At 47.5% G+C, this 11244-nt stretch overlaps 1 pseudogene; it reads left to right on the plus strand.

Annotated features, from left to right (window-relative positions):
• The window catches only part of LOC133389677 (solute carrier family 2, facilitated glucose transporter member 9-like), a 43888-nt pseudogene extending 33704 nt beyond the window's left edge, over window positions 1–10184 (plus strand).
• Window positions 10185–11244: the final 1060 nt, after the last annotated feature.

Here is an 11244-nt window from a genome sequence, read left to right on the forward strand (position 1 = left end):
CAGCACCTTGAATCGAGCCCGGAAGCATATAGGCATCCAGAGCAAGCGGGCCAGAATCGGTGTTATATGTTCGGACCTCCGAGTCCCTGTTAACAGTCTGGCTGCTGCATTTTGCACGAGCTGTAGCTTCCGAACCGTCTTCAAAGGCAGCCCCACGTAGAGTGCATTGCAGTAGTCTAATTTTGAGGTTACCAGTGCATGGACAACTGAAGCAAGGTTTTCCCTGTCCAGATAGGGGCGTAGTTGGGCCACCAACCGAAGTTGATAAAAAGCACTCCATGCCACCGAGGCTACTTGTGCCTCTAGTGACAGGGATGGTTCTAAAAGAACTCCCAAACTACGGACCTGCTCCTTCAGGGGGAGTGCACCCCATCCAGGACAGGTTGAACATCCACAATCTGGTCAACAGCATCTCAGTCTTGTCTGGATTAAGCCTCAATTTATTCGCTCTCATCCAGTCCATTACCGCAGCCAGGCATCGGTTCAGCACCTTGACAGCCTCACCTGAAAAAGATGAACAGGAGAAGTAGAGCTGCGTGTCATCAGCATACTGGTGGCAACGCACTCCAAAACTCCTGATGACGGCACCCAGCGGCTTCATGTAGATGTTAAAAAGCATGGGGGATAGTACTGACCCCTGTGGGACTCCATATTGGAGGGCCCAGGGTGCTGAGCAAAACTCCCCAAGCACTACCTTCTGGAGATGACCCGCCAAGTAGGAGCAGAACCACTGCCAAGCAGTACCTCCAACTCCCAGATCAGCGAGTCTCCCCAGAAGGATACCATGGTCGATGGTATCAAAAGCCGCTGAGAGATCAAGGAGAATCAACAGAGTTACACTTCCCCTGTCTTTCTCCCGACAAAGGTCATCATACAGGGCGACCAAGGCCGTCTCCATGCCAAAACCGGGCCTGAAACCCGATTGAAATGGATCTAGATAATCTGTCTCATCCAAGAGCATCTGGAGCTGGTCGGCAACCACTCTTTCTAGGACCTTGCCCAAGAATGGAACATTCGCTACCGGCCTATAATTGTTAAGATTTTCTGGGTCCAGGGAAGATTTCTTCAAAAGTGGTCTCACCACCGCCGCCTTCAGGCAGCCAGGGACCACTCCGTCTTGCAGTGAGGCATTAATCACTTCCCTGGCCCAGCCAGCAGTTCCAACCCTGCTAGTTTTATCAGCCAAGAGGGGCAAGGGTCCAATGTAGAAGTGGTTGCGTGCACCTGTCCAAGCACCTTGTCAACGTCCTCAAGCTGTACCAATTGAAACTCATCCAACAAATCATGACCAGACTGTGCTCCAGATACCTCATTTAATTCCACTGCTATAACTTTGGAGTCCAAGTCCTGACGGATGCAAGAGATTTTATCCTGGAAGTGCCTAGCAAATTCATTACAATGGGCTTCAGATGAATCAATCATGTCCTTAGGGCCAGAATGTAACAGCCCTCGGACAATTTTAAAAAGCTCCGCCGACCGGCAGATAGAAGATTGTATGGTGGCAACAAAGTATTGTTTTTTTGCTGCGCACACAGCCCCTAAATACAGCTTGGTATAGGCACTTACCAGTGCGAAATTGCATCCATCAGGAGTTCGTCTCCATCTGCACTCAAGCCGTCTCCTGTACTGTTTCATCGCTCTCAGCTCTGGGGTGTACCATGCAGCTGTATGAGCTCTACGCAGGAGAGGGCGCTCAGGAGCGATCATGTCAGCTGCCCGGGTCATTTCAGTATTCCACAATTCAACCAGGGTTTCGACAGGAGCTCCAGCCTTATCAGCCGGAAAACTCCCCAGAGCCTTTTGAAAACCATCCAGATTCATCAGTCTCCGGGGGCGGACCATCTTAACAGGTCCTCCACCCCTGCAGAGGGGAGAAGCCGCTGTAAGTCTAAACTTCAACAAGCGGTGATCTGTCCATGACAAAGGGGCTGATGTAAGACTCCCTACCTTCAGATCACCTTCGCCCTGTCCAGTTGCAAAAATCAGGTCTAGAGTATGCCCTGCCACATGCGTTGGGCCAATAGCGTATTGGGACAGCCCCATGGTTGTCATGGAGACCATGAAGTCCTGAGCCACCGCAGATAAGGCGGCCTCGGCATGGATGTTGACATCCCCCAGCACTAAAAGTCTAGGGGATCTCAACAATACATCCAAGACCACCTCCGTCAGCTCAGTTAGGGAGTCTGTTGGGCAGCGGGGTGGGCGGTACACCAACAGAATCCCCAATCTGTTCCCCTGACCCAACACAAGGTGCAAACACTCCAGACCAGTAGCTAAATGGACAGGGAGCTTGGAGAGAGAGATGGAACTCCTATAGACCACAGCAACCCCCCCTCCCCAGCCCTCAGATCTACCCTGATGCTGAACCAAATACCCAGGTGGGCATAGCTGGGAGAGACTAACCCCACCCTGCTCACCCACCCAGGTCTCGGTTATACATGCCAGATCGGCCGCCTCATCCACAATTAAATCGTGGATGAGAGAGATCTTATTGTGAACCGATCTGGCATTTAAGAGCAGCATCCAGAGATCTGAGAGCTGGCTGATAGGGCAACCAACAAACCTGTGGGTGCGTGGAGGACCGGAACACGGCACAGCTGTTAACTGTCTGGGCCACGTTCCCCTCACCTGGCAAGTCCTCCGCACAACGTCATATCTCCCTCTACCCGTCACTACATTAATTGGGCCCCCCGGAAATCTCCCCAATCGACTTTGGCTCCTCTCTCCCAGGCACATGTTGCAAGCCCACACACACAGACACAGTCAAACCATGCACTCCCCCACACACACCCACACAAGGCAAAAACTACTACAGGGTCACTCCTTCTCTAGTGCAGCTTCGTCGTTGGAAAATATATCAAGCCATCTTCCTCAGGACAAGCAGCGCCGCCACCAGCTGCCTCCTGCTCCGTTAAGAATAGTGTAGCCGTCGTCCTCACCCACCAAACAGGGCGAAAGAAATCACAAACGATAAGGGCAGGCACCTCAAATCCAACCGCAGCTCCTGCCCGCGGGTCACGAACGCAAAGGCAGTTTGTCAGCACCATCGGTCGTCTGGGCGCCATGATCCACAGGTCCATGCAAAGCAGTGCCAGGAAGTCCAGTGCCGGAAAAACGACCACCCAAGAGCAAACAGAAAAACAGGAAGCAGGGAGAGAAACAGGGAGTCCCCCCACCTTCCAGCGGCTCCCGGAGGCTCCCGGAGAGAGGCGACGTCCGCACGGTCCGAAACCGCCTCCCCGCTGCCTCCTGGGCCTCCTCCACCTCCAGGGCCCCCAGGACTGTGTCATCCACCGGCGACAGAGACGAGGCAAACGGGCCGTCGAATAGCGGGCCTCCAAGTGGAAAACCACACCATAGGCCAGGCGGCAAAGTCCACACTCCCTCCGTCCCGCGCCAACCCCAGGCGACACAACAAGCGACACAGTAGACCCAGGAGGGACCACACCGAACCGGCCCATCAACGAGTCACCGCAAATGTTGAGGTATGGTCCTTCATCACACCTTTATCCGATGTTTTGTTAACGGAGCTCCTGGCTTGGCGTCTTACTCGTTCGCCATTTTGTTTGATTTGTGAAAGAGTAGAAGGTAGAATGTTTGATGAATGTTTTTGTACACTTTTTAAAGTATATGTTTACCCTGAAACGTTTGGCACAATTCTAATTTAAGTGGCTCTCTGCACAGGTGCCATTCCAGTATATCCCTGCAGAGGGCAGTGGTGAACAAATGAAATGCCCCACCTTATGCAACACTATTTAATTATACAGCCACGTGGATTTTTCACATTCCACAATGTTAAATTGAAAATACCCCCCATGCCATTCCAATGCTTTCCACAAGAACATTTCAAAACAAAACCTCACAAAACTTGGTCTCAGGCTATGGTCTGAAGGCACATGTGGCCAGCTCCTAGCTGAAGCTAAGCAGGGTCAGGTCTGGTCAGTGCCTGGATGGGAGACCACCTGGGAACCTTATGTAGGCTGCCTTGGGTTTCAATCGTGAAAAAGAAAGGCGGGATATTTTATTTAAATAAATATAAATAAATAGTAAAACTTATAGTCCTGAACTCAGAAACACTTGCTTCACAACTGTCTCAATTTTCATGATGATAAACAAAACAGTCAGGAAAAATCAAAAGTTCAAAGTCTAAAGAGAGAGAAAAAAAACCCAGAGCCCTTTTGGACTTTTTTCTCTGAGTTCTCATAATCTGTTGAAATTCATTAAAACTCAGCCATGTTCACAGAGTACCTGTAATCCTGTTACTGACCTTGCCCATACTCTGACCTTCATCTTCTGCAGTTTAAAAGTTTAAAAAGTGCCTGACTAATTTTTAATTAATTTAAGAAATTTTGCATTGAACTGAATGATAATGTCGGGCATGCTCAATAAGAACCAACTGTCAGTGTTCTAAAAGCCAGACTCACAGCTGCTTGCTTGGCTAATCGGGGCCACACCTACACCAAACTTTGATTTCACTTGAGACAGTCATGGCTTCCCTCAGAGAATCCTGGGAAGTGTAGTTTGTGAAGGGTGCTGAGAGGAGACCACTGACAGAATATTAGTGAATTTCTCTGCTTTTTAATCCGGGAAGGTAAGAAATGGAATCCTGTGCAAGCTTGCTGAGAATGGATTGATCATTTGCATGCTTATTGAGTTCACTGGAATTTACTCCCCTGCAATCATGCTTAGGATAGGTGAAACTGACCACAGGGGATGGGGAGGGGAGGAGGAGGAGGGAGGGGAGGGAGGGCAAAGGGCATGTTACCAAATTCTTCCAAGCTACACAGGAAGTGGATTGGACTGTGAAAGACCAACACAAATTGTGTTTGCATTTTGACAAATTTGTAGGGCAGTACAATATATCAGAGAGGAGATCAGGTCTCCTGCTCCCCCAGTGCATTCACTATAGCTGCCCGATTTCCCTGCTTTTTAAAATTTGATAGAAATATCTGTGGGCTATAGGTATGTTCTTAAACAGCAAGGGTTTTTGCCTATTAGTGAATAATCTCTTGGGAACCTGATATTTTGAAATTGCTTCTCCCAACAGAAGTTGAATCCTAAAGAGTTACTTGCAGGATCCAGCTTTGTCTGTATACTGACTGTCTGGCCCCTCTAACAGGGACTCAAACTAAAAGCCCAGCCTGGCCTTTGTGATTCAGAGTCCTTTTTTTCTCCTACAGCTGGGGTCCCATTTTTGATGACAGCTGAACTCTTCAAGCAATCACATCAGCCGTCTCGTCTGCCTACATTGTGGGTGGGTCCCTCAACTGGCTCTTGAACTTCACTGTTGGCTTTGTGTTTCCCTTCTTGCAGGTAATTTTGGGTCCTTGGAGTGGATGGTAGGGTCCAAGATCCCTCAACAGGGCCTGGCTTGCACAGCTGGAGTATTTCCAGGCCAGGGGTTGACCTCCTCTTGGTTCTTCTGTTAGGTTCTTTCTTGCAAGGGTTGCTGGAGGAGAATCAGATGCTGTACTTCTGCAGGACCTAGTCTTAGAAATTACCATTGGAAGTGGGAAAAGAGCTCCATAGGTACTATATAGCTTAATACTTTCACTGGGGGCATGGGAGGAGGCTTCTGAGTGGAAGAAACTACATGTTACAGTAAACCAGCTTTCCCCAACCTTGTGCCCTCCAGATGTTTTGGACTACAACTCCCATCAGTCCCAGCCAGCATAACCCATGCTGGCCATGGGAATTGTAGACCAAAACATCTGGAGGGCACAGATTGGAGAGGGCTACAGTGGACAAAGCTGGGGATGCCCACACAGTAACAGCCATCTCAGTACCATAACAAACAATGAGGGAGGTGTGACAATAAATTGGGCAGTGTGTCTTTCTGGACCTGTATTGTGTCTTGCATTGAGCCTCAAAAGCGGTGGTAGCCAATGTGGTGCCCTGCAGATGTTGTTGGACTACAACTCCCACCAGTCCCAGCCAGCATGGCCAGTGCTCAGGGGAGATGGGAGTTATACTCCAACAACAGCTGAAGGGTACCATTTAGGCCTTCCCTGTTCTAAAGGAACACAAGACCAGTTGTGATCTTCAAATTACAGGGAGAGGGAACTTAGCAAAACAAAAAAAGCCAGCTGGTCTTGACAGATCATTCCCAAATCAGATCATAAGGATGTACCAAATGGCAAACCAATTCCAGGGAGCAGCATGTTTTGTAACTGCCATGCAGTGCTTCAAGAAATGAAATAATTGCATTCTAAAAGTCCTGGGCCTTCTCTTAGATAAGCAGCCTTGGAAGGCCATGGTTGAGGGAGGAAAAATGGCAGGTTTCCAGTTGCAGGGTCAGAAGAAAAGTGTGCAGGCACGCCTCAGGGTAGCACTGATATATGCGGTGTCTGTGTCTGTGGCAGAGCATCTACTGTGCATACAGAAGGTCATAGAATCATAGAATAGTAGAGTTGGAAGGGGCATACAAGGCCATTGAGTCCAACCCCCTGCTCAATGCAGGAATCCAAATCAAAGCATTCCCGACCCGATGGCTGTCCAGCTGCCTCTTGAAGGCCTCCAGTGTCGGAGAGCCCGCTACCTCTTTAGGTAATTGGTTCCATTGTCATATGGCTCTAACAGTTAGGACATTTTTCCTGATGTCCAGTTGAAATATGGCTTCCTTCAACTTGAGCCCATTGTTCCATGTCCTGCACTCTGGGACGATCGAGAAGAGATCTCGGCCCTCCTCTATGTGACAACCTTTCATGTACTTGAAGAGTGCTATCATATCTCCCCTCAGTCTTCTCTTCACCAGGCTAAACATGTCCAGTTCTTTCAGTCTCTCCTCATAGGGCTTTGTTTCCAGTCCCCTGATCATCTTTGTTGCCCTCCTGTGAACCCGTTCCAGTTTGTCTGCATCCTTCTTGAAGTGCGGAGACCAGAACTGGACACAGTACTCAAGATGAGGCCTAACCAGTGCTGAATAGAGGGGAACTAGTACTTCATGCGATTTGGAAACTGTACTTTTGTTAATGTAACCTAATATAGCATTTGCCTTTTTTGCAGCCACATCAAACTGTTGGCTCATATTCAGCTTGTGATCAACGACAGTTCCAAGATCCTTCTCACATGTTGTGTTGCTGAGCCAAGTATCCCCCATCTTATAACTGTGCATTTGGTTTCTTTTTCCTAAGTGTAGAACTTTGCATTTATCCCTGTTGCATTTCATTCTGTTGTTTTCAGCCCAATGCTCCAGCCTGTCAAGGTCCCTTTGAATTTTGTTTCTGTCTTCCACGGTATTAGCTATGCCCCCCAATTTTGTATCATCTGCAAATTTGATAAGCATGCTTTGTACCTCCTCATCCAAGTCATTAATAAAAATGTTAAAGAGCACTGGGCCCAGGACTGAGACCTGTGGTACCCCACTCGTTACTTCCACCCAGTTTGAGAAGGAACCATTGATAAGCACTCTTTGAGTAAGATTCTGGAGCCAGCTGCGGATCCATCTAATAGTTGTTCCATCCAGCCCACATTTAGCTAGTTTGCTAATCAGAGTATCATGGGGCACTTTGTCAAAAGCTTTGCTGAAGTCGAGATATATTATGTCCACAGCATTCCCACAGTCTACAAGGGAGGTTACCCGATCAAAAAATGAGATGAGATTAGTTGGCTCCTAGTAATCACTGCATTGCTTTCAAGGTGCTTACAGACTGACTGCTTTATAATCTGCTCCAGAATTTTTCCAGGGATTGATGTTAGGCTGACTGGTCTGTAGTTTCCCGGTTCCTCCTTCTTGCCCTTTTTGAAGATAGGGACAACATTAGCTCTCCTCCAGTCATCCCGCACTTCACCGGTCCTCCATGATTTCGCAAAGTTAATAGAGAGCGGTTCTGAGAGTTTTTCAGCCAGTTCCTTCAATACTCTAGGATGCAGTTTATCGGGTCCTGGAGATTTGAACTCACTCAAAGTGATTAGGTATTCCTTGACCATTTGTCTATCCATCTCAAGGTCCAATCCTGACCCTTCTACTTCATGTTTCCCGGGAGGGTCATAGGCCCTTTTTTGGGAGAAGACTGAGCCAAAGTAGGAATTGAGCACTTCTGCCTTTTCTTTGTCATCTGTTATCATTTTGCCATCCTCACTGAATAGCTGTGCCACCATTTCTTTTCTCCGTCTTTTACTATGGACATACCTGAAGAAAGCTTTTTTGTTGCTTTTAACATCCCTCGCTAGTCTCAGCTCATTCTCAGTTTTAGCCTTCCTGACACCATCCCTGCAATTCCGTGATACCTGCTTGTACTATTCCTTTGTGGCCTGGCCTTCTTTCCACTTCCTGTATGTGTCCTTTTTTGTTTTCAGGTCCTCTCTAAGCTTTTTGTGAAGCCACATTGGCTTCTTCTGTTGTTTCCCCCCTTTTTTCCTTGTTGGAATTGCTTGCCATTGCGCTTTTAGAATTTCTTTTTTTAGAAACTCCCACCCATCTTCGACTCCTTTTCTCATTAGGGTGGCTTGCCATGGAACCATACTTATAATTATTCTGAGTTTATTAAAATCAGCTTTCCTGAAGTCCAGGGTGCGCATATGGCTACTCTCAGCTTTTGGTTCTGTTAAAATCAAGAATTCAAGTCTGGTGTGGTTACTTTCCCCCAGAGTTCCTGTAACTGCCACTTCATCCACCAAATCATCTCTATTGGTTAGAATCAAGTCCAGGGTCTCCGATTCTGTCTCCAGGTAGGGTGGGAGAGATCCAAGTCTGAAACCCTGGAGAGCCGCAGCCAGTCACTTTAGACCCAGGGTGAGGAATCTCTGGCCCCGGGGCCAAATGTGGCCTCCAAGCATCTCTATATGGCCCTCAGAACTGTCCTTGTACCACATACACACACCCAAGCCACACCCTGTCTTCCTAGGCCACAACTGACACCAGCCCTGCTTCACACCCTCCTGGGGTGCCATTGCTTGGCTGGAAAATGTCCTTGAACACTGGTAAGGCCTTTTGCTTGCATGGATGGAGGACAGAGAAGGGTGTGTTGAAAGTAGCCTACAGTACAAAGGTAAAATTTATGTTTGCCTTTCTGCCCACCAGTAACATGTGGCCCCCAGAGGGTTGCCCAGAAGGGAATGTGGCCCTTGAGCTGAAAAGGGTTTTCCACGCCTGGTGTAGACAATACTGAGCTAGACAGACCAGTTGTCTGACCTGGTGTAAGGCAACTTCCTATGCTTATAAGAGACCTTGGTAGGTAAGCAGAGGGCCTGTGATAGTGAGCCATGGTGCTTGGGCCTCAGATATTGGGATGTGCTACAGAGTGTTCAGTATTATAAAAATACACACAGAAATAGGAACTAATTTGGTTGGTCCTATTTCTTAGCAGAGATAGAAAAACACAAGCAGCAGAGTGAGAATGTAACCAGCCCCACCTTTCTCTATATAAATAACAACAGACACAATCCTTTAGGTAAAAGAAAAGAATGTTTACTCACAACCTCTTCACATGTTCAGAAGAAGATAGGCTCTAGCTTAGAAGAAAGAAAAATATAGAAGTCTCAGTCCATCTTGGTGTTTGTATTGATGCTCTTAGAGAGCACCTGTGCCATGCGGCCTCTCTCAACGGTAGGAAGATCAGCAAAGGAGAATATTCAAAAATCCCCCAGGACAAAGGAGGAGGAAGTCAGGTAAGTAACCCCACCCATTAGGAAGTTATATCATGGTAAAACAGGTACATGGGATATTCCCCAAATATCCCTTAAAGTGACCATGCAACATTTGCCTATTCCAACACAGAGATGGTACCCTAAACACTCAAAATGCTAGAGGCTGCTTCTTAGTGCATCGGACCGACTGAATGTATGAGGACTAGGGAAATGCTGTGTGTGTGTCTCTCTGGTTACCCAGACCCTTCTCTGTTTCCATTCTCAGATGTCAGCTGGTGCCTTCTGCTACCTGGTCTTCTGTGGCATCTGCCTTTTGGTTGCATTGTATGCCTATTTCATCATCCTGGAGACCAAGAACAAGACATTAATGGAAATCAGTCACATATTTGCATCTCACCACTCCTTCCTCTCTAGCTTGCCAGTTTCTGTCAAGATGATCAAGTTCAATGGTTACAGTGCCCTGGAGAACAGCTCCCTGGAACTCTCTGGGTCAGGATCCAACCCTCCATGATGCTCTCCCATTCACAACTTTGGGAACTTTTTTCTCCTTCTCTTGGGAAGCCATCTCAGTGATCTGGCAAAGGGAAAGAATAGTATTGATATTCTTCTCCTTTCATTTGGCCTGGAGCAACAGTACAAAAGGGACCTGGGGAAAGATTTTGGGACAAAGCCTCTGATTCACACCTAAAGAGGCTGACTCTGTCCCCCAGACACTTGGAGGGCTCTTCTGTCCCAAATTCATTCTTCCTCCTTCACTGTCTTCCTCTGAGGGCCCGAAATCAGAAGCACTGAGTGATAGCTATTCTCAGGAAACTGGTTAATACACATTTTTTTAAAGGATGTCATGGATGGGACTCATCATCCTCTTTCCTTCAAGACATTAGAGAGTTTTGTGGAGATCTACTAACCTGTTTCCAGATTTTCCTTGTCTGCAGCTGTGCCAGCATATGATCTGAGATCACATTCAGAGATCAATGATAACAAGTCTCCCCTGCAGTCCTGCAATGAAACAGCAACATCAGTGACACATAAGCATTCCACATGCAACTAGGGGCTAAAAGGCAAGACAGAAATAAAATGTCCACTTAGTCATGGAATTATTCCCTAAAAGAGTAAGAGCAATACACCACTGGGCCACTCCACTGGATTACATCACGCATCCATAACAAAACTGTATTCTGGGGATGGGGAACCTATCGCCTTCCAGCTATTGTTGACCTTTCAATTCCCATCAGTGTGTAAGCCAAGGATGGGGGGATCCCTAACCCTCCAGATGTAGTTGGAGTACAGGTCCCATCAGCCCCAGCCAGCATGGCCAAATGTCTAGGATAATGAGAGTTCTAGTCTAACAACATCTGGAGGATCACAGGATCCCTATCCTTGGGCTACACTAAATAGGCAGCAACATAGTTCCATACACAGCAGAAGCAAAGATCACAAAGAGCATACACACAACAGCAACAAAACATTCACATCTGTGCCCATCCTGAAGGAGAGTGCAAGACTCAGATAAATATCTCTCACAAACACACATAGCGTTAACTACCCATACAACTACCCCAATATCTACAGTTGAAGAGCAAGAATTTAGTAGAACTTTGCATATCCAGACTGTTGGTTGACAATTAGAGATGGTGTTTGCTACCTAGTACCGAT

This window comes from Rhineura floridana, chromosome 7, assembly GCF_030035675.1.
Source record: "Rhineura floridana isolate rRhiFlo1 chromosome 7, rRhiFlo1.hap2, whole genome shotgun sequence".
Classification (NCBI taxonomy): domain Eukaryota; kingdom Metazoa; phylum Chordata; class Lepidosauria; order Squamata; family Rhineuridae; genus Rhineura; species Rhineura floridana.